Source organism: Panthera onca, chromosome E1, assembly GCF_046562875.1.
Source record: "Panthera onca isolate mPanOnc1 chromosome E1, mPanOnc1 haplotype 2, whole genome shotgun sequence".
Taxonomy (NCBI): domain Eukaryota; kingdom Metazoa; phylum Chordata; class Mammalia; order Carnivora; family Felidae; genus Panthera; species Panthera onca.
In genome coordinates this window covers 27,951,736-27,978,200 of record NC_138352.1, presented here as the reverse complement: position 1 = coordinate 27,978,200, position 26,465 = coordinate 27,951,736, and the positions used below count along the sequence as shown (strand labels likewise).

The following is a 26,465-nucleotide window of genomic DNA, read 5'->3' as shown; positions in this document are numbered from 1 at the left end:
AGCTAGTATTTGACCTCTGGGCTTAATGCTTCACCCACCTTACTTAATTCAATCCTCTCAACAACCCCAGGAAGCAGGTACTGCTGTGACCCCCGTTTTACAGACGAGGAAACCGAGACTCAGCAAGTCAAGTGGTCTGCCCAAAGCTGGCACAAAAGAGCCAGATTTAGAAACCAGGTTGGTCTCCCCCCAGCTCCCCCCAGAACGTGTGCTTAGAACTAGCTTAAAACGGTGCAGCTCACTTTGTGACCCAGCCCCCGCCTCGCTCTTACCATTCGCCACTCTCCATGGGAGATAGGTGACTGAGCCTCAGTGGGAAGGGTGCAGGTCTTGGCTCTGACACGTTAGCTTGGGAACCTGGGCGGGTGATTTCACCACTCTGTGCCACATGAACAAAATGTGATGAGTGAGCCAGCCTCACAAAAGGGCTGCCAGGATCGAATGAGACAACCCATACAAAGAAGGACAGTATCTCAGGGCACCTACGTGGCTCAGTCGGTTGGTGAAGCAGCTGACTCTTGATCTCGGCTCAGGTCACGATCTCATAGTTCGTGAGTCTCAGCCCCGCATCTGGCTCTGCACTGATGGTGTGGAGCCTGCTTGGGGATTCTGTCTTTCCTTCTCTCTGACCCTCACCTGCTTGTGCTCTCTCTCTCTCTCTCAAAATAAATACATAAGCCTTAAAAAAGAAAGAAAAAGAAAGAAAGAAAGAAAGAAAGAAAGAAAGAAAGAAAGAAAGAGAAAGAAAGAAAAAGAAAGAGAAAGAAAGAAAAAGAAAGAGAAAGAAAAGGAAAGAAAGAAAAAAAGAAAGAGAAAGAAAAAGAAAGAGAAAGAAAGAAGAGAAAGAAAGAAAGAAAGAGAAAGAAAGAAAGAAAGAGAAAGAAAGAAAAAAGAAAGAAAGAAAGAAAGAAAGAAAGAAAGAAAGAAAGAAAGACAGACAGACAGTATCTGGCACAGAGTAAGGGCACTGTACCTACTACAGCCTATTTTACCAATGAGGAAGCTGAGGTTAGATAGGGGACCTCACTAGCCCCGGGTCACCTGGGAGCTCTGATGCTCTGCCCTCCCCTCCATAGGACCAACAGACCCCAGAGGCTGGGGGGCTGGTGGGGAGGCTCCCAGAGCAGGTGTCTGTGGGTTTCTGCCTGAGCCCTGGTGAGTCAAAGCGTTAGAGCAGCAATTGTCTATAAGTTCACAGGCTCATTCACTCACTCGTTTATTCAACATTCCTCTGCTTAAAATCTGCCAACGGCTTCCTTCCCGCGGCACCAGAATCGCATCCAAATTCCTCACCAGGCCCTCTGTAGCCTTGAAGACTGAGGTCTTCCGTTATGGTTCTGCCTTCAGTGTGCCCACCACCTATCTCCTGGCCCTTTACACATCGAGCTGTCTCCTGCCTCAGGGCCTTTGTACTTGATCTTTCCTCTGCTGGGAATGGTCTTCCCCTGGCTCTACTCATGGCAGGCTGCCTTCCTGTTTTTCAGTTCTGTGCTCAGGCCTCCTTCTCTCACTTCCAGCTAAGTAGCCCCTCTCTGTCACTTCACCTGCTAATTTGCTTCCTAGGACTCATTACTCCCTGAAATTATCTTCTTTACGTATGTAAGCATTTGTTTGTTGTCTGTCTGTCCCCCACAGGAGGTTAGCTCCCTGACAGCTTGGGACCATTTGTCTCTGCTGATTCCCCAGCGCCCAGCAAGGTGCCGGGAACCCAGTAAGTGGAGAAATTTATGTGCGACCTATTGAGTTTAGACGTCAAAAATGTTTCCCACCCTGTAAAGAGGAGGTCACGGTGACGGCTGATGGTGGGGTGAGGGTGGGAGCCTGGCCTAGGAACCAGGCCAGAGACTGGAAGCATCTGAGGGCAAGGTGCCAGTCCAAATCCGCCCGAGGTTCCAGCCCTCACCCAGCCCCCAGTCCCATGGCGTCCCCAGAACCCAGGCTGGGCGTGCGAGTCCGGGAGGGCTCCACCTGGATCCCACGCAAGGCGCCCTCCCCCCAAAGCCGGCGGGCAGGCGGTGGGGGGGGGGGGGGGGTGACGCGCAGTGGGGCGCGCGGACCGCCAGGGGGTGCTGTCGGGGCGCGCACGGCCCACCTGGCGCCCGGGGCCTCGAGCGAGCGCAGCCAGGCCGCCCGGGAACTTTTTTCCTCCCGCTCTCGCTCTCCTTCTCCCCCCGCGCGTCGCCCGCCCGCCCGCCCGCTCGCTCTTCCTGTGCGGAGGGGATCGCATTTCCCCGCGGCACCCGCGGACACCAGGCAGGCCCGGCCGGGTGCGCGGCCAGGGCCCGCTCCCCGCGCCGCCCGCTCCCCGCGCCCCCGGGCGCCGCCCCCGCCGCGGCTGGGCTCGGAGAGTCGAGGCGGAGAGCGAGGCGGCGGCGAGGGCGAGAGGCGAGCCGAGCAGGCCGCCCTGCCCGCCGCCCGAGCGCCGGCGCGAGGAGGGGGCGCCGCGGCCCACCCTCCTTCCTGCCTGGCCGCCGGCCGGCCGGGCCGCCGCGCCCTGACCCCCATGGCCGCCCGGGCCTGCGGGCCGCGAAGTCGCAGCGCGAGACCCAGGACCCCCGAGTGAGCGCGGGCGCCGAGGTGAGCACGGAGCGCTGGGGCGCGGGGGCTGCGGGGGGCGCTGCCGGGGTGGGGGCGGCGCGAGGCGGCGGGAGCCGAGGCAGGGTGAGGAGCGGAGGCGGGCTCGGGGGCCGAGCGCGCCGCGGGCCGCGACGTGGGGGTCCGCGGGGTCACCGCTTTGTGTGGTGTGGGGGTGCGCGAGGTCACCGGAGGGCCGCCCCGGGGGCGGTGCGTGGCGTGGGGGCGCGAGCGGCGAGGGGCGCGTGTGGCCCGGGGCTGTGTGTGCGCCGGGGCGCGGAGTGCTGCCGCGCGGGGCGTGGGGACGCGGGGGGACACTCGCCCGGCGCCGGGGCGGGAGGGGAGCTTTGTGAGTGCGCCCGGGGTGGGGGGCGGGGAGCCGACTTGAGCGTGTGGGACTCGGGGCCTGGCGTGCGGCACGGCGTGGGAGGCAGGGCGCCGGGGGCGGTGAGGGCCGTGCGTGGGGGAGATGGGGCGCGCCGGGGGTCCCCGCGGTGCCCCCACGCGGGCATCGGCGCCCGGGCCTGTGCGCAGGCCCCGCGACCGGGCAGGAAACGGCCCTAAGGCCCGGGGAGCTCCGGCGCGGCCAGGCCCCGGGCTCACGGGCCCTTCGGGGGTGACGTCACGGTCGGGGGCACCGGACGCGTGAGCCCCGGGCCCCCGGACAGCGGCGCGGCGAGCCGGCCGGGTCCCCGGCCCCCCGCGCCCTAGGAGGCAGGGGCCCGGGGAGGAGACGTGGAGGCCGGGCGCCGGGCGGCGTCGCCGAGTGCGGAGGGGGCGAAGGGGTGTCAGGGCGCGGGGGTGACATTTGGAGCCTTGGTCGCGCCGGGGGCCTCGGAGGAGGGGCGGAGGGGAAGCGAAACATCAGTCAGGCCCGAGGCCGCTGCGGCCCCAGCTTCCTGGGGCGCCCGTTTTCCCAGCGAGCCCGTTTCCCTTCTGGGGGCTCTGAGTCCACGCCGAGGGCCGGAGTGCCGGCCGAAGCTGTGCCCTCTTGGAAGCCCTCGATCGGGGGCGGAGGGGGCGGGGAGCGCTGGGGTTTCGGCTCCGGACGGACAAAACCGAGCGTAACAATGCGCTATTGGGGGGCTGGGGGAGGGGAGCCAGCGCGCCTGAATGGCGGACCCGGGCCCCGAGCTGCCCCGCTCGTAGCTCTCCCTCCCGCAACGCCTTTCCCGTGGTTTCGGCAGGCTCGGATCCCAGGACCCACGCGGGACCCGCACGGTTCCCTCCCACGCAGAGCGCCGCACCTCCACCCCCCTCCTGCTTTTATTTCTCCAACGCAGCGGTGTGTTGACGATTCAAGGGCATTACATCTGGTTGCAATCCAGTTTTCATGCCGCTGCCGGGCTGTTAAAACCTCGCGCTGACGTCAGAGCAGGGGAATTACTTCTTTTTTATTTTATCTTTTTTTAGTTGTCTGCTGCCCTGGGAGGGGAGGCGGGGGTGGGTTAGGCGAGCTGCGAAGTGGGGGCGCCAGCGCCCTGGGAGCCCCAGGCCGGGGGCTCTGCTTCCCTTCCCCCACCCCATTCTCCATAAAGACCTCTCTCTGCCCAGGTCGGGCTCACCCAGGGTGGGGGCAGCCCTCGCTGCAGACTCAGTGGAGGCCCCTCCCGATTGACCACACAGCTGTGTTTCCAGAGGCTTCCCTGGGATGTGGCTCTGGGGATGTGGAAGCTGGAAAAGAATCTTGTTTCCCACCCCGCCCGTTTGACGGCAGAGGGTGTACATGGGACCCCAGGAGCATCCTTAGGAGCTCTGGGTGCCACAGAGGAGTGAACACAGACCTTCTGGTCTCTGGGAGGCTGGTTCCCAGAAATCTGGCCAAGCCTCTCACAGGCAAAAGCCTTGGAGGGAAGCAGTCTTATCAAGAGATGATCCAGGCCCCAGAAGCCAACTCTGGAGTGGGCTAAATAGGGCTTTTCCAAGAACCAGGGGCCCCTCTGGATTCTTCCCAGAGTTGGAACTCACCCACTCAGACCGGACCAAGAGGCTCTTGCAGGTGCCCCCTCCCCCATTCCTTTCAGACGCCCCCCCCCCCCCCAAGTCTCTACCCATGGTTTTCAAACTCTTGCCAGTAGGAAGAAGTACATGTTAGGTCACAATTCTGTTCACCCCACTATCTAAAACTGAAACAAAAGTTGAGTGAAATAACTGTATCCTCTACTTTGCTGAGCGGATACTTTCTGTTCTAGCCTATTTGAAAAAAAAAATTTTTTTAAATGCCGGTTGCAGCCCACTAAATTGATTTCACAATCCACGAATGGGTCATACCCAGACTTAGAAGAAAACAGTCCAACAAAATGAATCTGGCTTCTATTCATTCCACACACATAAACTGAGGCCCTGACAAGTTCTCCCTTTTTAAATTACTCGACTAACACGTGGATTCATGCTTACTGTGAAAAATGCAAATAACCCAGAAGTATATAGAATAAATATACTCCACAACGCCCCCCCCCCCAGGTAACCTTAGTTAAGAGTTTGAATGTATCCTTCTAGATGATTTGCTACTTGCATACATATACATATATCATATATATCAGTATATAGCTTTCTTTTACCCCCAATGAAAATGTATCTCAGGCTCTTACTGTTTCGCTTCCTTTTTCCTTTCCATTTGTCTTTGGAAAGTCACAGGGCGAGGTGCTCCGGGGCCAGGCTTTGGATTGACTCCTGGTTCCCCCCAACCCCACACACACACACTGAATGAGTCATTTACCTCTCTGTGTCTCAGTGTCCTATCTTTTGTTACTTATTTCGAGAGAGAGCATGAGTAGGGGAGGAGCGGAGAGAGAGAGGGAGAGAGAGAAAGAGAGAGAATCCCAAGAAGGCTCTGTGCTGTAAGCGTGGAACCTGATGCAGGGCTTGAACTCACTAAGCACGAAATCATGACCTGAGCCGAAGTCAAGAGTTAGACGCTTAACCAACGGAGCCACCCAGGCGCCCCTGTCTTGTTGCTTGTGATAGCCACCTGTGGTTGTGCCCCCTCCCCCCTTTTAATGTGTGGGTCACAGGGAGGGACAAGGTGAAGCCATGCGCAGTGGGGGCAGTGTTTCTGTGGGAAAGGTGCCTAAGCTTACCGGCCCCAAGGGAACAGGTGTTTTCTAAGGACCCAGCATTTCTGAGGCCCTGTACACCTGCCTCCAAAAAGGTCACAGCCCGGTGGGTGACTGAGACCCAGATAATACCCAAGGGAACCAGCATTGTCATGGGAGCTCGAGCCAGGTTTCAAGCAGGAAGCGGGTCCCCCGGTGAAGGCACCCTGTAGGTGTTACGGGGATCATAAGGGCAAGAGTGTGGGGCAGCATCTTGGGTAAGACTTGCCCCCGTGAAGAAGAGCGGAGGGAGCCACTGCAGAATTTCTTTCCCAGATGGGTGGGACAGAGAAGTTGGGCTTTAGGATTCAGTCTTGACCAGAGTTGGGAGCTTTATGGAGGCAGGGGCTTCAAGCGTAGGTAAGTAAGAAGAGGGGCGTTCCTGGCAGAGGGAACACACGAGCAAGTGTTTGGAGGCTGGAACGGACGTGGCCTGTGTACCGCGGCCAAGAGGGGTGGAACTAGCTCAGAACGAATGGTGGCCAAAGAGGTTGTGCTGGGCCTCACTGGCCTCCCTGCCTCCACCCTGCCCCTCCCAGCGGGGTCCACACTACCAGAGTGATCTTTCTCAACCTCAGCAGATAACTTCCAAGGGCTCCTGCTGGACTGAATACAGGTCCGGTCCGTGGTCCTTCCCACACTGTAGGGGCCCTTCCTGGTGTGTCCCTCCCTCCCCCCGCCTGCTCTGCCCTATTCAAGCCCCTTCCTCTCCCTCCAGCCACGGCACAGCCTTCTTCCCAGGACTCAGCCACGGACATCCCTGCCTGCGTGCATTTCCCTGGCCGCTGCTTCCACCTAGGATGCCTTTCACCTTCCTCCCTGCCTCCCAAGACCAAAACAGACGTCCTGTCTCCTCCTCCTCTGACCTGTGAGGCAGACTGAGTCATCTCCCTTTGTCTATACCCGTGGCATAGTGTTTATCATGGAATTATCGGTAATTCTGTCAGTGTCTGTCCTCCCCACCAGGCTGGAGCATCTAGGCCTGAGAGCACACCTCCCTCCTCTCCCAGCCCCAGTGCCAAGGGCGAGGCCTGGAACACGGGGAGACGCTTGGAAATGCTTCCTGGCAGGAAGGGCTAGGTGCGGTGGGCCGGGTGAGAGCCTGACGCTGTTTCTGTGGGCCCCTGAGATCCTTGGCAGGTGCTCAGGGCCCTAGTCAGAGGATTCTGTTCTGTCAGACTTCTGAGTGACAGGCAGGGCCAGAGAGGGGCCCAGCACCCCCAGGCTGCCCCCTGAGGGGGCTGAGGAGAAACTGGCTCATCCTGTTTCCCCGGGGGATCAAGGAGACGACGGTTTGAGGCAGGGCTGTGCCCTGTGCCGGGGTGGGTCACTGGGGATCTGAGACTGGAATGTGATGGGGGGCGGGGTGGGGGGGATGCCAGGGGCTGGAGGCAAAGACTGGGGCTCCACTGGCAAAGGAGAGATTTTGTTCTGCTGGTTCTTCAACTCTGAGTGAATAGTGTGTGTGGGACAGAGGGAGGGAGGGAGGGAGGGAGACAGGGATGAAGGTGAGGCAGGAGAAGAGAGAAGGCAGGGGAGAGAGAGAAAGACGCGGAGGGAGGGGGGGAGAAGGAGATGCTCCTGAGGCTAAATTGTATGCTCAGGATCAGCAAAGGAAGTACCCAGGAGTTCTAGGCCTCTGACACTGAACCTTGCTCCCTTCCTTCCATCCTTCCTTCCTTCCTTCCTTCCTTCCTTCCTTCCTTCCCTCAGCAGACATCCCCTCGGGTTTTTGGCCTCAGCCCCATGCTCAAACTGGGCCCCAGAGAAGAACCACCTGTGGTCTGGCCTTCCGGGCCTTCCAAGTCCAAGAGCCAGGTGGACCCTGAACATCCAGCTTCTATATAAAGTGGTCAGGCTCGGGGCGCCTGGGTGGCGCAGTCGGTTAAGCGTCCGACTTCAGCCAGGTCACGGTCTCGCGGTCCGTGAGTTCGAGCCCCGCGTCAGGCTCTGGGCTGATGGCTCGGAGCCTGGAGCCTGTTTCCGATTCTGTGTCTCCCTCTCTCTCTGCCCCTCCCCCGTTCATGCTCTGTCTCTCTCTGCCCCAAAAATAAATTAAAAAAAAAAAAAAAAAAGTTGAAAAAAAAAAAAAATAAAGTGGTCAGGCTCAGGTCAACAGGCGCCCGGGGTGCCACGGAGGGGCACGAGCGAGTCCTGGGAGGGGAAACAGATGCAGCCGGCCAGGGACCGGGCGCTGGCAGCCATCGGCGAGGAGCTGTGGGGACATGTCCCCTCTTCCCTCAGGCCTCCGTTTCAGCTGTAAACTGGGAGAAGGTCAGCTGCTTTCAGACTGATGGTGCGTGAGCCCAAGTCAGCAACTCTGCATGAAGAAAGTAGGGGACCGAGTGGAGGGGGCAGACAGAACAGGGACGGCGGGGGGGCTCACTCAGAGCGTGGGCAGGCCCGGGGCTGGGGGTCCAGAGGCAGGACCTGCAGACCGGAGCAGAGCTGGGGCCCCCTTTCCTCGAGCCCCCTCCTTGGAGACTGGGCACAGGACAGCGTGGTGGGGGAACAGCAGAAGCGCTGGTTGAGAACCAGGAAAAGGTTTTGTTCCAGCTGCTGCTTCAGGCCCGGCACCTCCCTCCCCCGTCAAAGATGCGAGCGTTAATTTCTGCAAACTTTAAACGTGCTGCCGGTGTTAGGGTGTCTTAGGATCTGGGATGCAAGGGAGGGTCTGAACCTGGGGCCATAAACACAGGCTTTGGGGTTCGGCCCGCCTGGGCCAAATCTGGGTACTGACTGCCCTCTCTAGGCTACGTACCCCCACCTTTATGATGGGCATAATCAAAAATAATAATAACGGGGCGTAATCACAGGCCCCTCCTGATTGCGCGCAGAAAAGACGGCAGGTCCGTGCCGGGTTGCCTCTAAACCTTCCCCGCCGCGACACTGGCCAAAACAAAGTTTCTTTTCCAGCCCGGTGGAGGAGGTGGATTGCAGGGGTCTTTGTTACACAGCGGGGCAGGTGAGAATTCTACGAGCTTTCTGGCCAGAGCTTCTGTTTCCAGAGAGGCTCTGTCCCAGCGCTGTGGGTGGGCTCTGAGAAAGCATCCGGCAACTTGTGACTTCGGCGGCAGTGGGTGTGGCCGTGTGACCACAGACTCACTCGTTTGTTCGTGCACTCATTCACAAATCGCACATTGAGACCCTGTTGCACACCAGCGTGCTGGGAGCACGGCCACAAGTGCGATGCCTCTCTCCTACGGCCTCGCCGACAGACGAGCACTTGTATTTGGAGTTCAGCGGCCGCAGTTCCCATCCCCAGCTCCGCCACTGACTGACTGGCACAAGTTACTTATTTTCTTTGCTCGTGTGCCTCATCCGTAAGATAGAGAAGATGGCAGCACCTACCTCATAGAATTGTTGGAAGGATTAGTGAGTTAACGCAGGTAACATACAGCACTGCCTGGTACCTAGAAGGTGCTAGGGAATGGTTCCTCCTCGTTGGTTTTTTTGTGGTGTTCTTTTAAGTCGATCTGTTTATTCTGAGACGCCGAGGATGGGAGAGGGGGAGGAGCAGAGAAAGAGGGAGAATCTCAAGCAGGCTCTGTGCTGGCAGCGCCCAGCTCATGTTGGGGCTCGATCTCAGAAAACTGTGAGATGGTGACCTGAGCGGAAATCAGGAGTCAGGTGCTCAACCGACCGGAGCCACCCAGGTGTCCCCGCTCCTGCTTGTTTTTTATTCCCTCCCTGAAGAATCTTAAAGGGCGGCTCTGTGCTGGGGGAAGTGTTTCCCAGCCTGGGCTCTCCTGAGCAGAGTGATGACGCCCCAGGAAGGGAAAGGAAGGGAGCAGTGGGTGGCCCTCCAAACCCCGTCAAGGCAGACCGATTTCAACGAGCACTTACCACCTCCTGGACTCTGTTGGACCTTTCTGTGGTGACCTGAGCTCCTTCTCTACCCAGGGGGCTCCCAGGGTAAGGCCTGATGATAGGAATAAGGCCGCAAGAGCCTTAATCACTGGGAAAGGCGGGCTTCAGACTGTAGGAAAGATTTCAGGATCAAGTATTGAAGCCAACAGTTTTCTGATGAAGGGGCGCCTGGGTGGCTCAGTCAGTTAAGCGTCCCACTTCCCCTCACGTCTTGATCTCGCGGTTCGTGGGTTCGAGGCCCGCGTCGGCTTTGTGTTGGCAGCTCGGAGCCTGGAGCCTGCTTCGGATTCTGTGTCTCCCTCTCTCTCTCTGCCCCTCTCCCACTCGCACTCTGTCTCTCTCTCTCTCTCTCTCTCAAAAGTAAATAAACGTTTAAAAAAAAAAAAAAGTGTTTTCTGATGGAGACATTCTCAGGTGCCAGAGGCTACCAGGCCACATATGCGTGTCTTAGGCAGGCCCCTCCAGCGCTCTGAGCCACTATTTCCTCACCTATCAAGAAACGAAAATAATAGTACCTGCTTCATAGTTTTCTTTCTTTTTTTTTTTTAACGTTTATTTATTTTTGAGACAGAGAGAGACAGAGCATGAACGGGGGAGGGTCAGAGAGAGGGAGACACAGAATCTGAAACAGGCTCCAGGCTCCGAGCTGTCAGCGCAGAGCCGGACGCGGGGCTCGAACTCGTGGACCGCGAGATCACGACCTGAGCCGAAGTCGGCCGCTTAACCGACTGAGCCACCCAGGCGCCCCTTTAGTTTTCTTTTTAAGAGGATTGAATGAGATGGTGCCTCTAAAGCACTTAGCTGTGCTCGGCACATTGCAAAGTGCTTTATCAGTGTCACCAGTTTTGATAATAAAAATTCTCAGAATATGTAAATGTAAATTGAAAACCACCGGAAAGACTCGTGTCCAGTAGGACAGAGACTTGTGACAGTGACTGGAGAGACACCGACGCCCAGAGAAGTTTAGCTAGCGTAGCAAAGTCACACAGTCATCCAGGGCATTGGCAAAGGGGGAGCCAGAACTAGGCCTCGGTCTGGCGCTCTCTGATACCTTGAGAGTTGTTTTTCCAGGGAATAGTTACGGGCAGTCAGCATTGATACACGGCTGAGGTCACATGGGCCTGTCTTCTGGAAGCTTCTGGTCCGATAGGGAAAATTAATTTTGCACATGATTATGATAATAGGTAAAGAGATAAAATAAAAATCGCCTGTTCTGTTAGGGGGAGGAAGGAGGAAGCACGCATTCATTCATTTTCGGAGGGCACTGTGCCAGGCCTCAGAGCTGTAGTTCTCAGGTGGGGGCGAGGGCACATGTGGGCCACGTCTGGAGACATTTTTGGTTGTCTCAGCTGGGGAGGCGCTGGCATCTAGTGGGTAGAGGCTAGGGCTGCTGCTAAACATTCCAGGATGCACAGGAAGAGCCCCCACAACAAATTATCTGGTCCACGATGTCAACAGTGCCAAGGGTGGGTGACCCCACCCTGTAGAAACGGCAGTGACCAAGTGGATGCTGCCCCTGCCCTTTTGGAGCTTAGAGTCTGGCAGGTTCGCAGACATTAAAGACATGATTGCATAGATGCGGATTTCATTGTAATTGCGTTGCAAGCCAAGAAGGTAAACTGCACTCTATGGAGGAGAGACCTTGGGGGAGGTTTTTCCAGGCAGAGGGCACAGCCCAAGCAAAAGCTCCCAGAGGTGGGGAGGAGAGAAAGTTCCAGTAGGCACTCTCACCCTGCAGCCTGGTTTGAGGGAACTACAGCTCCCAGTGCTCTGGGGGCCTGAGCTGTGGGGCCCCCCCACTGAGACCTCATGGGTGGGAGTGCTGCCCTCCTGTGGGGGCCCGGCCTCCTCCCTTTCTCTCATTTGCATCCCTCTGATAGGTGGGAAAGAGAGGCAGAAAAAAGGAAAGAGAGAGAAGAGGAAGAACATATTTTCATTTCAAACACAGGAGGGGTGGGGGAGGTAGGAAGGAATCTGGTTTAGGGTACCTTTGAGACAAGCACAGAAAATCCCCACCGTGGCCCGAAATAGCACTAAAAACAGACGTTTTGGCAAATCAGACTTAATTGAGTGGTTCTCTTTTCTGGAGTCCAGCAGGATGTGGACGGAGCTGGCTTTGTTCCCTTAGGGTGACATTGTCTCCTGGGGCCCTCACCCTGGCTAATTAAACAGAGAGGCCCTGATCTCCTAGGCAGGACGGGAGCCTGGGGAGCTCAGCTTGGCAGCCCTTGGCCTTAGCCTTGAGTGTTCCAGAGGGCCAGAGAGGGTGACTTGGTGGGGGGAGGGGGGACCAGGGGACCACTGGCAACAGGGCCAGATGGGTGAAAGCAGAGGTGGAGAGGTCTGGTTCCTCTAAGGAATGGAGGTCTCTCTGGATGCTGAAAGGGATCATAAAGAAAAGCCATCATTTAATGAGTGCCTGCTATTTTTCTGGGCATCTGTCCTCTCTGAGCCTTATCAGCTGCCCTATACAGATTCTCAAGGAAGCTGAAGCCCAGAGAGGTTAAGCGACCTGCTTGAGGTCACACAGCAAGCAAGTGGCAGAGCTGACATTGGAAGCGACATCTGCTGGCTGTACCTGCCTACTCCTCAGTCACCTCCGCGTGGTGGTCACTCATCCACTTGGCAGATTTCACTAGCCGTGAAATGATACTGCAGCCTGGTGGGAAGTTTTTAGGGCTTAGAGTCCAACAGAAATGAGCCTGAATTCTGAGTGGGGCAATTGGTCTCTGTGGCTTTCTCTCTTAGGGCTTCCTGTCGTTTGTCAAGTGAGCATAATCATGCCTTTATCCTGAGTTGCTGTAAGGGTTAAACTCTGCGTGGAGGGGACAGGAAGGGGAAGAGGGAGGCCCAGGGAGGTTAGGACCTGCCCTGGGCCACCCAGTGTGGCAGGGTGCAATAAAAGAGCCCTGGGTTGAGGGGAACCGGGAGAGATTGTTGTATCTTGTGCAGTATCCGTATTGGGTTTCTTTATTTGAACGGGGAGAGAGGGCAACCCCTACTCTGCAGGTAGAGAAGGTGGTGTGGAATGCGGGTGTTTATTTTTCTTTGCCTGTGAAAGCCCTGTTTCAGCTCAGGCTGATGAGGCTTCCCAGGACACTGCAGAGGGTGCCCGAGGCTGCACGCTCTGGGGTGCCCACCATGTAGAGGCACCTTCTCAGGTGCCTGCCCAGGATGGGCACTGAGGGGGCACCTACCGTGTAAGGCTCCCAGTGCAGCCTGTAAGCTCTTGTCCCAGAGCCCGGGATACCCAGGACGCCCCAGAAAGACTGGTGGGGGGAGGGCCATAAAACCAGGGTGTCCCTCTGCCGCCTCCAGTTCAGCCCTCCTGGCCCCATTCATCTCCTTATCTCCTGGCAGCCCGTGGGTTGCTGGGAAGTCAGGGCAGCCTTCCTGATTGACGAACAAAACAAGCCTTGCTCACAAAAGGAGAGGGGAGGTTGGCTGGGCCTCTTGGGCTCCCCTCCCCCTGCCCCAGCCCCTGGCTGCAGGCATCTTTCCTGTTCCACCCCGCTGGCACCCTACGTTTTCTGAGAGGCAGCAAGGGGGCTGCAAAGCCATTGTGGGTCACGCTGCCCCAGCTGGGTGCCCTGGCACTGGGGAGGTGGATTCGAGGAATGTTGGGGTGGCTGTGAGGCGGGGCTTGCTGGAATGGCCGCCCCCTTCTTCCCTTCAGCTGGCTGGGAGGGCAGCTTGGAGAGGAAGCCAGGCCGGCAGGTAGCAGAGAAAGACATCGGATCCAGGGGGAGCAGCAGAGAAAGCAAACAAACAGGGCTTTGTGTGGCTGCAGATTGGCGTCTCAGAAGGGAAGCCAGGCCTGTGGTAGTGGGGAGGAGGAGGGACTGGGAGACCAGGCCATCGCTCTGGGCCAGAGATAGGCAGCCGGACCAGCCCTAGCTAGGCGGCCTGGGAGCAGGGAGTGCCACTGTGTGTGGACAGGCATCCGGAGTACTTCACTCCTTAACAGATCTGGGCTTGTTTGCCCACGGAACCTGGGCAGAGTCACTCACATGCAGAACTCGGGAAGATAGTCATCTGGCCAAACTGGCCTGGCCCAGTCAGTGTGAGTTCCCATCCTACTCTTGTCCCTCATTGTTGCTGGGAGAACACAGGGTAAGAGGGGATCAGGGTCTCCCTAGGGGAGCTGTCAGCTCAGCTGGGTCTCCTGGAAGGGCAGGGATGGCTGCTCAGAGCTGCGGGCGCTTTGGGGGCTTCGAAGGCAGCCCCACTGAAGGGGAAGGGGTCCGTGCTGTCCAGTAACAGATGCCTCGGGTGTAGGTGGGTAGAGGCGGGCATCTCAGGCCCCCAGACCTGGGGAACCAAATACTGTCCGCTTCACTGGCGCACTCGGTTGGGGGAAGGGACACAGCCAGGAAGACGGGGGCCTTCTGGGACCTTCTTTCCGAGAGGGCGAGGGGGCGTTTGGTGGGGGGGGGGGGGGGGGGGTGCGCGGGTGGGGGGAGGGGACGGATGTCAAATTCTGGATCCTAGCGCGGGCTGTCCCAGCTCGGCCCGCCTCTGGGGGCCGGGCAGACCTCGGGCCTCCGGGGAAAGGCTTAGTTAGGTAGGAGCTGTCAGGCCAGACACACTGGCAGCTCGATTATCGCCTCCGGGGCCATTTCCTCTCCTCTCCTCAACCTCGAGAGGGGGCGGCGAGAGGGCAAACGCCCGCGCTTCCTGCCCTCCCCTCCGCTCCCCTCCCGCGGCGCCCACCATCTTGGCCGCGCCGGGGCCTCCTCCGCGGCGTCCGGCCTGACAAGCCCCGGCCGGCGGGCCGGCGACGCCGGGAGGGGTCGGGAGCCTCGCGGCGGGGGGGGGGGGGGGGGGGGGGGGCGCGGGGCGGGGCAGCCCGCTCCCGTCGCCATGGCAGCGCTCCGTCCCGGCGTGCTCCGCGGGGGCGCGGGGCGGGGCTACCGAGGCTCCGCCCCCCTCGCCGAACCGCTGTCTTTCCGGGAACCCGGGACTGAGGGTAGCGGCCTCCAATCCCGGCGCCGCGGCTCGAGCCCCGCCCGACGACCGGGCTCTGCGTCCGAAGCCCCGCAAGCCCACGTCAGGGGCAGCAGGAAGCGCCTCCCGGGGCCAGGCTCGTGGGAAGGCTGCACCGCTGACTCCCGCGGCAGGGAAGTTGAAAGTAGCGGCCAGCCTCCGGGCCGCGCTGCCCCGGAGCAGCAGGCTCCCGGCGGCCTCCAACTCTGTCCTTCTGGTGCTGCCCGTGGGTCAGTCGGGCCTACCTCCCCGCTAAGGGCCAGGGACGCACCCCACGCACGCACCACGTCGTCCAGGCCTGGACTCTGCCGCTCAGACGGCCTGCCTCCAGCCCAGGAGCACGGGCCTCCCCTAGTTGGCAGCCAGTGGACTGTCTGGCCAGGAGACACATTCCTACCTCCCTAGCCCGGGCACTTCGCCTGCCCTGGGGGCAGCCTCTTCCGGAACTTTGCTGCCAACGCCTTAAGACCCGGCACTCCAGGGCCGGAGTGCCGCCTTCTTTCCCCCAGTCTCTTCCGAGGTACCGACCCAGCTGACCCCTCTGTTCCCTCCTACCTGGATTGGGCAGGAAGCAAAATTTAATGCCAGCCTTTAGGTGTTGGAAGGGAGGCTGTGTGCCTGTTGGGCAGCTGCCCTTCGGCCTTTCTCAAGCCTCACCCGGTGCGCACACACGGAGGGAGAGTGAGTACGTTCAGTGTGACCCCTCAGTTGCAGCAGGAGAGACTCAGGCTTGATATCAAAAAGAACTTCCCAGTCCTAAGCATTTTGTTTTTAATGAAATTATCATGTTATTAATATGTTGAATTTAGAAAAATCTATATACAGGAAAACAAGTAAAAAATTCCGTATGTTTCTACTCCTAGGACATAATCTCTGTCAACATCCTGTTCTAGACACATGGTAAAGAATATATGATAAATACGTGTAAAATATGGGACCATTCTATATATTTGGTTTTGTAAGGCACTTGCTGGTTTTAGCAGCTTTTTTCCCTCTATAAAAGGAGGACAAGCTTATTACAGACTTTTGGAAAATATGACAAGTTAGAAGAAAAACAATTCACCCGTAATCCCAGTCTTCGAAGCTAGGCACATTTGACTTTGCCCCCCTGTTCATTGGTTTTGTGTTGTTCAAGCATGCCATAGCTCATCCTGTGTATACCATTTGATATCCTGCTTTTCTCAAAGTTGTGTAACACTCTCCTTTTTCCTGAGTCTGTGGGAGTTTTCAGAGAACTGGAACCACGTTCTTGTGAGAACTTCAGAAAAGCCAGGCTAGATGATCCCTTTCTCTCTTTTTTTTTTTTCAAGTTTATTTATTTATTTTGAGCAAGTGTGTGGGAGGGGCAGAGAGAGGGTGAGAGAGAAAACCCCAAGCAGGCTCCACACTGTCCGCGCAGAGCCTGCCGCGGGGCTCAGACTCGCAAACTGTGACATCATGGCCTGAGCCGAAAACCAAGAGTTGGCCACGTAACCGACTGAGCCACCCAGGTGCCCTTAGATGGTCCCTTTCTGACTTTGTTTATCCTCTCTCCATCTGCATACCCCAGGCAGGAGCCCTTCCTCATTGCCACTAATAATGAAATAATAAATAATAAAATAATAAAAATAATAAAAAGCAGCTTGGGCCAGGAGGTTCTGCTAGCTCCGGGCCAGGAGATCACCTGGCCTGGTCCGGGACACTGAAGACTCATGGCCCCAGCTGAGAGTCAGGTCCCAGCAGCAAGGGGCTTTTACTGGCCCCAGCTGTATGAGGCTGCAGTGAGGTCTCATTCCAGCCTCCTTTGCCCCAGCCATCCTCAGACCCAAAGACACCTTGTTGGTCCTGGAACACACCTTCTGTTCCCTCTCTACATCCTAGAGCCATTTTTGCTGCCCAAAGCTCCTCCCTGGGGGGTGGCGAGCCGGGCACCAGGCTCAGCCTCCCTATGCCCGGCTGCCCTTCAGGCCTCGCCACAAGCTGGCCTCGCCCCCACTGATCCCTGCAGCACGGGCTTCTCTTCTTCCCCGTTCCTGAGCAGTTCAGTTCTAACACATCCAAGCCCCGTGTGAAACAGGCCTTGGAAAATCACAGTTGCCAGGGATGGATTGGCATTTAAAAGGCATCCAAGGCTTGGGGGGGGACAAAAGCCAAAGAGACAAGAGAATGCAGGGCCCTGTCTCTGAGCAGCAGCTGGATTTAGTGGATGGAAAATCACAGAATGCCCCTTTCCCTGGGAATAACACCCCTGGCAGAAGGGCAGCGGGTGGGGCACCAGACATCATGCCCCAGTGGCCACCACCTGCCACCACCACGTGCTCTCCAAAATGAAAAGAGGTGGGAGGGATATTGTGAGCCTACAGCCAATGGCCCTGTAAATTACATTCTCTTAACAGGTTTATTCATTTATAAAATATTTAAGACCCGTTTCGCTTTACCTGCAGCAAAGAGGCAGCCAGGTTGGGGCCGAGATTGATGCTCTGAACATGATTTATTTATCTGGATTTGCTCTTCTGGGCTGGGCACCGCCTGCCATGTGGAATTTAACCAAGTGGCAAGATGGGTGTGTATGTGTGTGTGTTCCTGGGCTTGGAGGCCTGTGTGTGCAGCATGTGGCTGTGTCCGTTGAGGGGGGGTGGGTTCTGTACATGGAGGGGGTGATGGTTCTCCTGTGGCTGCCGCATCCAGGCAAGTGTATGAGTCTATCTGTGCTGGATTGCTGAATATGTGCCTGTGTGTGTGATTTGTGCGTATTGTGGGGGTGTCTGTGTTTGCGACTAGGATAGATGTGCGGGTGTGTGTGTGTGTCTTGGAGAAATGACAGAGGGTTGGTTTGTCAGAGCATCTCCTGGGTACCCATACATGCACTGGTACGGTAGGGGCGCCTGTGCGCCTCTGTGTGTGAGTGTGGTTTGTGTGTCTGTGTTTGTGGGCAGAGAACCTGGGTATGTGGCTCAGTGTCTGTCTCTGTGTTCATGTGTATATCCTGTGGTGCGAGGCCTGTTCCTGTGTGCATGTGGAGTGCGGTATTAGACTTTTCCCACCTGCTTTTTATCAATGGTAGAGGGAGTGGTCAGTGACTGGGTTGCTGGGCATCTGTTTTTTCCCCCAGCCCTGGGCGCCGGGAGCAACTCGGCACCTAGGAAGTCTGAGTTCTGTGACCCCTGTGTGTAGCTGTGCGTCGGGCTCCAGGGAGGGCTGGCTTTGGGGGCTGAAAGGACACCGATAATCCCTGACCCTGGCCCAAAGGCCAGAGGAAACTCCAGGGTCACTGTGGTCCAGGCCTGTGTTTCACATATGGAGAAACTGAGGTCCAGAGGCCAGGCAGCTTATTAGTGGCCTGGCCAGGACCTTAATGCGGAGCCTGGCACCCACTCTAGTACTCTGCTCTGGAGCAGCACCTCCCTGGGCCTCAGTTTCCTCTTCTGTTACACGGGAATGGGTTCCCAGCTTTCCTGGGTTCCTCTCGCACAGAGCATTGAGACTGTAAGGGCTGAGGCACGGAGAGAACAGGTTTGTCAAGGATCACTCAGTGAGTCGATTCCAGCTAGGAGGCAGGCAGCAAGAACAGCAAGAATGACGGGAAGATCCCTGCTCTGGGCCCTGAGACCCAGGGGTGAGTCCCAGCTCTGGGGGCGATTCTGTACTTGGGGCATTGTCTGTGTCCCTTCCCCAGCCACAGCCCCTGGCACAGATGGGGCCCAGTGACCCAGGAAGTGGCAGGCATTTGGTTTTCTTCAGCCTTGTGACAGCCCTCAGGCACCCCCCCCACACACACACACACCCTTAGCAGCTAATGCGTCTGTCACTACTTTCCTAATGAGGCTGCTGAGGGCCCCCCTGGGACAGATACCTTTGCAGGCCCGCCAGCAGCTGAGGGGGTGGGCTGGCCGCAGGGTCAGGTTAGGAAGAGGGGGGCTGAGCCCCTCTCCTGCCTATGGAGGCATCGAGGCCCATCCAGGTCCATGAGCCAGCTGTGTGGGGATGTGCTTGGGGATGCGTGTCGGGGTGGGGGGGATGTCTGAGGGCTTGGGGAAGCAGGAAAGCCCACACCAAGCATTTTTCTTTGGCACTGTGACTGTTTGTAGTAATAATACTTCGTCTGGTGGACAGATACGTTTGCAAGCCTACTTCGTTCCAGGACTGAGATCCGCCATGATCTGGGTTTTCGTAATCCCTGCCCCTGGGATGTGTGGCCAAGGGGGAAAAGACGGTAATCGAACAGTCAAATTACTGGTGTCATTATACGTTCATGTATGGGAATGCACATCATCACAAGCCAAGACAGAGGCATGAAGATACGTGCAGAGCTGTTTATGGAGAGAGAAGTCCTGTGTTTTGGCTGCAGGCTGCTCCAGACACCTGCTAAGGGCATATCTAGGACTGCATGAGTCAGGAGATTTGGTTTTTTTTTTCCTTTTTGCTGTGTGGCCCCTGGCAACTCCCTCCCTTCTCTGAGCTCCTCAGGGGCCAGAAGTTTCCTTCTAGCTCCATCCCCTCAGAGTGGAACTCAGGCGGCCTGTGTCTCCTCTTCCTGTGCTCTTTGCCTTAACCACCAGGCCCTCAAGACATCTTTCGGCAACAACCTTGACTTTGGAATGCCCGAGGCACTGCCCCAGGGGACACCCAGAGCCACAGCACAGCAAGGCTGCCTCAGGCCCCACCTGCCATTTCGCCTTAGCCCTTTTGCTCTCACAGAGCCACCTCCTGAGCCGAAGGAAACCTGGAAGAGATGAAGTCTGAGGACCGGTCCCGTCCCCCTCCCCCCAATGCTGTAGAGGGAGGCACGTATCCGTGCATTCACTTGTTCATTTGCTCAGCCCGTGTTTCTTGAATTCCTGTTAATTGCCAGGCATTAGGCAAAGTGGCAAACTGGTTGTCCTCTTGCCGCATCTGGCCCAGACCCATTTTGAAGGCCCACCAAATGTTTGTGGGGGAAAAATCAAATGATTGCCAGTGAATAATCAATCCTTGGGCACGATTTTACCCCCAGTTTCCAGTTTACTGGAATTCTGTATTATTACAACCTGCTTCCCCCAAGGCCATGATTGGTGGCACTGGCTTCAGTCTGACCCCCAGTTGGGGTGGGACGGACCGACCCCCACCTAGCCACAGCCCCCTCCTCCTCCCTGGTAACCCCTCCTGGCTGTTGTGTGATTTCCTGGTTATGAGCCCCGCCTCAGGAGCCAGACTGCCCTGGTGCAAATCCTACTGTTGGCTTTTTACCAGCCATGGGACCTGAGATAAAGTCCATCTCCCAAGCCTCATTTCCCTGCTCCGTAAAGTGGGGATCACAATTGCAAGTACCCACTAGCTCTGGGTGTTGCTGGGGGTGGGGGATTAAGTGAGAGAGTTTCTGCTAAGTGCTCAGAAACAAGGCTTAAGTGTGGGCTGCTACTATTGTTAATAAAGGAACCACTTGCAGGCTGAGACTTGGGCTCTCGCTCCCGGGTTGTGGGACCCCTGTGTGAGTCACATGGCACCTGCAGGCCTCAGTTTACCCAACTGTTTCTTTGGGAGAGAGACACCTGCCCTCGCTGGTGGGCCTCCTCCCTCGCCCTCCCAAGACCCCTTCTTGGGACCTGGGCGCGGTCGCGGCCAGACCTACACCCCTCTTCCCTGGCGGGACGCTCGGCGGCCGGCGGTGGGGGGGGGGGGGGGTTCGTCCCCGGGGCTGCAGGCTCCGCTCGAGCCCCCGGCTCTGGGCGGCCGCACCCCGCCGCCCCTCCGGCGCTCGCCCGCTGCCCCTGCGGGGTTGCCGCCATCAAAGCGCCTTCTCGTTCTTATGCTAATGAGCTGCATTAATGCTTAATGGCCGCGAACGCGCGGGTTTAATTGCACCTGCCCGGGCCGGAGGCGCGGCCGGCCGCGGAAGCAGCTGCGCGCCCGCCTGGACGGCCTTAATTACCTGGAAAACGGCGCCCGGCGGGGAGGGGACGGAGGGAGGGAGCGGCTGGGCCTCGGCCGGCGCTCCTGCCTCCGCCGGGCCGCGGCCCGGCCCCGCTCATCCTCGGAGCGCGGCGCAGGGTGGGGAGAGGCTGGCGTGGCAGGTTCATTTAATTAATTTATCGCCCTGCCTCGGCGGAGACCTGCTCCGCCGGCGGCCCGGCGTTCGATCGCGCGGCGCTCCCTCCGGCCCGCGGCCGCCGCCGGCTGCCCAGCACCGGGCCACCTTTGGCTTGGCATTCAAGGCCCTTCGGGACGGCCGCTGCCCGCGACCCGGCCGGTGCCACGGTGCTCGGCGGCGACAATAAAGGTGGTCGCTCGCTGTGGGCCACGTGCCCTGGAGGGCGTTCAGCGTGACCTCTCAGAGGCCCCCAGATGGCTCGCTCTCTCTCCGCCTTACCTTCCTTGCCTTTCAGGAACTGTCCCTGCTGCCTGGAACGAGGGCCCCTCTCCTCCCTCTCTCAACCCGCCCTGAAATCCATCCCCGTCCCCTCCAACAAGGCAGCCTCTGTCTTTCTGCTCCCTCTCTTGAGGGAAGGGGCGGCTCAGGATGCGGGGTATCTTGGTGTCTCCTGCTCCCCCAGACCGACAGTTCCTTGGGGCCAGTCTGGTCTGATTGTCCCAGCATGCAGTGCTGCCCTGGGCCCTCTGCCCAGACTGGGGGTCCTGGGGGCTGTAGAAAATGATAGGTCAGGACGCCTCAGATGCCAGGTGTTCTCTGTGGGACCTGCCTGTGCTCCTCCCCTCGGGGTGAGCCACTGGCAGGGGCCTGCACCCCGGGTCTCTCCCTCAGTCCTGCTTCTCCCCACCCCCCATCTCCTCTCTGCAGACAGAGGGAGAAAACGGGAGGAGCAGGCTCCTCCTGGTTCTATAGTTTCTCCAAGTTTCTCCCCAACCCCCTTCTTCACTCCTCCCTTCTGCACTGCCCCTTGCCCACCGGCCCCTCCTTTCTGCTGCCCCTGCCCCAATTTCTCTTCCCCTCTGGTCTGCACCAACGACCTCGACCTCGTTTCCCCAAGTGGGTTCCTGTGTCCTTCCTTTGTGCCATCTCAGAGACAGAATTCTAAAGGCTAAAGTGATGTCCATCAGGAAACCACCGATCCCTGCCCTGCTCTGTGTCAGGCAGTGCTGGGGCGCGGAGGGGAGTCAGATCAGGACTCTGCCCTCCAAGGACTCCTGTCGGGGCAAGGTGGCCCGAGAAAGGAATACTTGTGCTCTAATGTAGGGAGGACCAGTTTGCAGGAGGCAGAGAACTGACTTTGAGCCCAGACGGGGAGGGTCCGGAGAGGCTTCTAAACTCAACATAGAAGGAGAAGCGTGAGCTAATCAGAAGGGCCGGGAACGGTTTGAGGGGAAGAACATTTGGGGCAAAGATTTGGGGCAGAACATGGACTCGTATTCGGAGTGGGGGGAGTAAGGGACAACTACAAAAAGCTCAAGCTTACTAGAGGGTGGGGAAGCACGAGGCTCGGGAGGTGGGCAGAAGTCCCTCTGCTGGCCAGCAACCTTCCGTGGCTCCCTATTGCTGAGACATCAAATTCAGTTCCTCTCATGGCCAGCTCGTACTACCCACCTCATCTCACGGCACAACCTAGCCTCAGCCCGTTCCCCACCCCACCTAGGATGTTTACTGTGGACCTACTGTGTGAGCGCAGCGTGTGTGCGGTGTGTCGACAGTGACCTTGTGTGGGCTCAATGGCGGTGGGGCCTGCTGGGTGAGCCTCTTCTGGTTTGCTGGGGTCCCAGCATGCCTGGCCTTCAGCCAGAACTTGGCATGCTCCGTCCCCATCCCCAGATGTCCTTGCAGACAAGATGGAGGTGAATGGGCAGGCTGCCAGGGGCGTCAGGTGGCATCCTAGCCGGGTGGACAGTCCTTTCTGATTAATGAGGTGGTGGAAGCCTGGAGGGAGGTCTATTCTGGCATGCCTCGGGACTCTGCCCTTGCCCAGTCAAGGCGAGGAATGAGGCTGAACGTGGGTTGACCTCCTATTATGTGCCGGGCTCTGTGCAAAGCTCTTGGTACCCGGAAACTTGTCACCACCCACGAGGTAGATTCCGTTACCATCTCATTCTGCCCATGGAGACACTGAGGTTAGTGGGGGTGATGCCGTGTGTCCAAAGCGTCTCTCAGCTGGGAGGTGGCAGGACTGGGCCTCGAATCCAGCTCTGTGCAACTTCAAAGCCTGTGTTAGTAACCACCGGGCTGTGGAGCGTCACTAATGCATATGATGTTTCTGCTGCACTCTGGGCTCACGGGGACGCGGGGCCATGCCCTTTCAACTCTGCCTCTCTTATGGTGCCTGGCCTGGTGCTCTGCGTGTAGTAGGTGTTCAATAAATGCTTATGGACTGGATGATTGGGGCAGGGAACTATGCGTAGGATTCATAGGCAGTGGAAAGGCTCCAGGAGCTGGGGGACAAGGGGCGAAAGGGTAAGGAGACTTGGAGGCTCCGGGCTTCCTAGCAGAGGGTGGGCTCAGAGGAGGCTGGGAAGGCCTTGACTTCCTGTCCACATTAGGAGGGTGGCTGCCCTTGGAGGCTGAGCTGCTGGGGCGGACCACGTTGTGAGTCTCTGGCACTGCTTGGGGGTATGCATGCCACGCAGGGTTTGCGTGCAGGGTGGGGGCTCATTCTGACCAAACTTCGAGGCATAAAGTCTTTGGGAGGAGGGGCTGTGTGAGGGGAATGCATTCTTGGGGCTGCCAGAGTGAGAGTCTTTAGCCATAACCTTTCTGGTACGGAGGCCCCACTGCAGCTCAGGAAGAGTTCATCATGGTCTGGGGCCCAGGTTTGGGATGGGAAGTGGAAATTGGTGGGCAAAAACAGAAAAAAAAAAAACTAAAAGAAAACCCAGCTGCAATCATAACAGCCACAGTGTTTGTTGAGTACCTACTAGGTGTCAGATATGGGCTATGTCAGCTGTAATCTTGATCGCCACCCCATTTCACAGATGACAAGACCAAGGCTCAGAGAGATTAAGATCACAGAGCAGGGCTGGGATCTGATTCCAGGTAGGTGTCTCTCCCTCTCTCTCAAAAATAAGCCCACATTAAGAAAACCTTTTTGAGATGGTTGGGGACCCTCAGAGTACCGTGGACAGAGACTTAAGATCTCATCTCAGCCCTGCACAGCCCAACAGTGTGACCTTGACTCAGTCACCGGTCCCTCTGAGCCTCAGTGTCTCTCTCAGTGACATTTGGGACCAGCCTCATCGCCTTCGGGGGTTGGGGCACTGGAGAAGTCTGGGAATGTGCTGTGGCAGTGGTGAGGAGGCACGGTCAGTATGGCCTTCTGCATGAGGGGACTTCTGGTCTGAGGCCCATCCTTGACCCCAGGGCAATGGGGTGCACAAGGGCCTGGAATCACAGATGGGAGTTCCGATCTCAGCCCTACCACCTACAAGCTGTGTGACCGTGGTGAGTCGCTTCACTGGCTGGACTCCAGCTGTCTTTTCTGGGAAATGGGAATATTCATAGCAGCGGCCTCAGAGCGATCCTACGAGTATTAAGTAAAACTCCACTTCCAGTCCTAAGCCCAGTGCCCAGGACACAGGAAATAATAAATGGCCTCTGCTGTTCATAGTGGTGTTGGTGTTTCTGGAAGTGTCATTAGAGTTGTTGGCCAAGACTTCCAGTTCCTCATCCTCCCAAGCCCGTGGTGGGATCATGCTTCCTGGACGGCTTGTGGTTGGGCGGGGTCACGTGACCGGTTCTGGCCAATGATCTGTGCGTGTCTCTCAGGCTGAACATCTCACTACTGCCGGCGAGATGCCAGAACTCTCTTTCTCTCTGGCAGCCCAGAGCGGTGACTGCTCAGTGGGCGGGAGCCTCCCTGCCACCCTGCTGGATGCGTGGTGTGAACGAGTGAACGAGAAGTAAACTTTGGTTGTTTCAAGCCCTTGAGATTTGGGGGGTTTTGTCGTAGCAAGGTAGCCTAGCCTAGGCTGACAGGTAGGTCTGTTCATATCATTGTCACTCAAATGTCATTCCCACACACACCAGGGGTCCCTACAAGGGAACAGTGAGCTGCAGAGAAGGCCTGCCATTTCAAGAATGACCTATTTCTAGAATTGTCCCACTCAGACTCTCACTTATTCACCTTCTTCCTCATTTGTGTACATCATTCATTCGTTTGTTCATTCATTCATTCATTCATTCAGCAAATGTCACGTGGGCACCTGTTTCGTAGGCCGGGGGAGCTGACAATTGTTGTGCAGAGCAACAGCACGTGGCCCAGGGGGGACGGGGTGGGCTCCCCTGTGGGGCTCAGAGGTGGGGAATGCTGGAAGGGCAGGGCGGGCCTCAGACTCGCAGAGCCAGGCGGAGGAACAGACTGGCCTTCTCAGCAGTGGGTCCTGCTTGAGAAAAGGCGCAGGGGTGGCAGCTGGGTCTGGCCAGGCTGCAGGGAGACTTTGGCCTTGGGCCTAGTTAGTGCTCTGGGCTGAAGGATGAGGAGGCCACGTAGGTAAAATGAAAGACCAGCCGTAGGAGGGAGGGAGGGAGGGAGGGAGGTCAGGCCAAGGATCTAGGTGGGTGAGGGTTGAACAGCGGTCTGAAAAGGAAGCCCAGGGACCGGGAGAGCCCAGGGCTGGGGGCCAGTGGTCGTGGGCAGCACCTGCAGCCTGGGGGAGTAGTGGGGTGGATGGGGTTCCCTGCACGGTTACCGAGAAGATTTGGGGGGTGGGTGTAGAGTCAGTGGCCCAAGCAACATCTAGGGTAGCTGTCCAGGAAGGGGGGTTGCTTAGTCGACTGAACATGGTTTCAAGAAAAAACGAGGTCTGCCTGTCTCATCCAGAGCAAACCATTGATTTGGGGGTGGGGCCTAAGCTGAGAGCGGATGGCACAAGTTTCCTCCCTGCACTGTCTCAGAAGAAAAAAAGAATTGAAACTCCCACAGGGGTAAGGTTTCTAAAGATTTCACCACTCAAATGGAGGCTTTCCTTTCTTGAATCACAGGGCGTGCTATTCATTCCCCCACATGGTTATTGATCCCCTACTGTGTGCCCGGCACTGTTCTAGGTGCACGTCGATGAACAAAGCAGAGACCCCTCCCCTGGTGGAACTGCTGTTCTATGGGGAGACAGTACCTCAGAGTATGCTAGAAGGCACCGTGTGCAACGAGGAAAATAGCAGAGAAGGGGCTCGGGAGTTGGAAGGTGTTTGTTTGTTTACATGTTCGTTTACTTGTTCTGAGAGAGAGAGCCGGGGAGGGGCAGAGAGAGAGGGAGAGAGAGAATCCCAAGCAGGCTCTGCTGTCTCAGTGCAGAGCCCAGTGCAGGGCTAGAACCCACGAACCGGGAGCTCATGACCTGAGCCGAAATCAAGAGTCTGACGCCGACCCGACTGAGCCACCCGGGCGCCCCTACAGTTTTAACTTCGGGAATCAGGAAGAGGCCTCGCGAACAGGTGACGTGTGAGGGAGGCAAGCGAGGTCTGGGGGGGGTCTGGGGATGGGGCACTGCGGGCAGAGGGAGTGGCCGTGCAGAGGCCCGAGGCAGGAACGTGCTTCATGTGTTGCAAAAACAGCAAAGGGGCCTGTGTGAGGGTGGTGTGAGGGGAGAGGGTTCGTGAACAATCTGCAGGCTGTGGCCAGGACTTCAGCTTTCAGTCTGAGTTGGGGGGGTGGGGGGGAGGGAGGCCTCTCCCTCCCCTGTCGCCTCGGGGCCTTGGTCAGGGCGGAACCCCCGTCCAGGCTCCCTGAACCCCAACACCAGCTTCAAAGTGGTGTGTGTCAGGGCATCTGTCTGGGCAGAGGGCCTGGAGCTTGGCTCTGAATCCTAAGGGGGCACACAGATACGAGGCCCCTGTGCACGCGTGGGTGCTGCCGCGGGGGGGGGGGGGGGGCTTTGGAAACCCCTTTGTCATGGAGCCACAGAGCCCGAGGGCCCCGAGGAGGCATCTCAGCCTGGGCGGAGGCCGAGCTGGGGACTGACTGGGGCAGTCCTGGAGCTGGCGCTCCCGGCAGACATCCTCTCGCACGCACAGCCCTAGATGCCAGCCCGCTGTGGCACTACCCA

The 26,465-nt window shown here is 57.9% G+C and overlaps 1 protein-coding gene across 1 annotated transcript in view; it reads left to right on the top strand.

Moving 5' to 3' along the window:
• Positions 1–2,129: 2,129 nt before the first annotated feature.
• The window catches only part of RAI1 (retinoic acid induced 1), a 121,294-nt gene continuing 96,958 nt past the window's right edge, over positions 2,130–26,465 (top strand). Inside the window, exon 1 of the mRNA XM_078437649.2 lies at positions 2,130–2,577. The gene's annotated coding sequence lies outside the window, so the exon portion shown is untranslated. The remainder of the gene's footprint in view (positions 2,578–26,465) is intronic.